This window comes from Curcuma longa, chromosome 1 (assembly GCF_044706935.1).
Source record: "Curcuma longa cultivar G26 ecotype Majalengka, Jawa Barat chromosome 1, ITB_CL_G26_1.1, whole genome shotgun sequence".
Taxonomy (NCBI): domain Eukaryota; kingdom Viridiplantae; phylum Streptophyta; class Magnoliopsida; order Zingiberales; family Zingiberaceae; genus Curcuma; species Curcuma longa.
The window spans coordinates 22,711,233-22,713,319 of NC_133861.1; positions in this window are offsets into that span (position 1 = coordinate 22,711,233).

The following is a 2,087-nucleotide window of genomic DNA, read 5'->3' on the forward strand; positions in this document are numbered from 1 at the left end:
ATTGCGTGACGAGAGAAAGAGAGAGAGAGAGAGAGAAGGAAGAGTTAAATAAATAATAATAATTACAATAACCGAAGGGCGAATGAGTCAATGGCTACGGAGCCGTTAGATCTCGGCGTTGGTGTCGTCGCCGTTGGCTCCCGTAAAGTTTGAACCTCAAACGGCATATTTTTCCTTCTGGATTTCCTTTTTATTTTTCCATTTTCGGAATTTATGGGCCATCGTGGACCGTCGGATCATCCGCATGGGTTATGGCTGCCTTTGGCTCAGCGCGACAAGCGTACGTCGTCACGCCGTCCATTTGGCTTCATTAAATATGAAGTTAATTAGCGCTGGCTTGGCACATTAATAGATTAAGTGCGTACTAACATGGAAAGTTAAAAACATATATACTGAATAATGTTGTTCCTGAATAAAGTCGACGAAGAACTTATCAGACAAACAGCTACAGCAGCACTCAAACTTTCTCGTATGTTAATAAGAAGCTTTACCTTCTTAAGCCGTCGGTGCTTTGCAAACGCCCAGTTCGTCATAATCAGAGTAGCCACTGAAAGGAACGCATGGCTATAATGTTGAAAGCAAGCCATCGATAGATCTCTGTCGCGTAGTTTGCACAAGTCACTACGTTGAACAGGAACCCACGAGGAATCTGGTAACCACCATTGATGTTGCCACCGAGGCTTCTAAGGTTCCTTAATACGAGATGCCTTTAATTTTGCAGACGAATCGATCGCTTCTAGATGAACCATCAATTTCAATAACTACTTTTTTAGTTTATTAATTATGTTCATGATCACCTACCGCATGTAATTAATTCTTCAAATTTTTCGATGTCTCTTCTAGTTTATCGCCAATGCTCGAGCTGCTTCCTGTGGCATGCAGGTAACGTGAAAAGTTATCTTCGATCGCTCAGGAATGGCTAAGCGCCTTAAGCGAATTTTTTTAAATGATTATTATTATTTTAAAAAATTTCTTTTATCCTTTTAATTCAGACTTGAGAAGGAATGGTGGATTTAAATTTTTTTTAAATAAATTATAATATTAATTTTAAAAATAAATTTTTTATATAAAATTAAATTTTCTAACTTTTTGAGATGTAAAATTATTAATTAAATTTTCTACTATTTTATAGAAATAAAAATATTTTAAAATTAAATAATAATAAAATTAAATTTATGTTTTATAATTTTAATATGATGATATTAATATTATAAATTACTTGCGAAATTTCAAAGTTCGATAAATGACTACGAAATTTAAAACTAGAATTATTATATTGATAAAATTTTATCGTGATTAAAATATGAGAGTAATTTAGTAATTAAAGATAAAATATTAAGAATAAAAAAAATCTAAAATTTTGAGAATAAAAATGAAATATTCAAAATAAAGATGAAATATGAAAATAAATTATAATTGACATAATAAATCTAAAATTATTAATTTTTTCTAATGTGAACGGTCAAGATTACAAGTTTACAATAAAAATCATTGATAAGAAAATAAAAAATTAACAAAACATAAAAAAAGAAGATTTGATAAGGAAATGAGGAAGGTAATACCTTTAGGTCTTAAGATCACCGAAAAATCTGTAACAAAGGATCTTAATTCTGATCGTTCCTCTCCTTGCACCCCTTGTGATGACTTCGAAAATGTCTTGAGGAGAGAAAACAAGCTATCAAATGAGTAAATTGTTTAAAGTTAGGCAAAATAAGTTATTAGGTTAATAAAAAAGGAAGAAGAGGAATATAAAGAAACTAATAAATTAGAGTTTTGAGAATTGAAAAATATTAAATATATTAGAATCATGATCAAAATTTTTACAAAATCCAATGACCATGTCAAATCTCTACAAAATTCAATAAAGATATTTTAATATTTTTTATTCTCTCAAAATGTATATATATATATATATATATATATATATATATATATATATATATATATATATATATATATATATATATATATATATATATATATATATAAAATAATTGATATATTAAAACATTGGGCCCTAATAAAATTGGGGCCCTAGGCATATGACCTATGCCTAAAGTTGGCCCTGCCATCGCTTCATTGTTGTT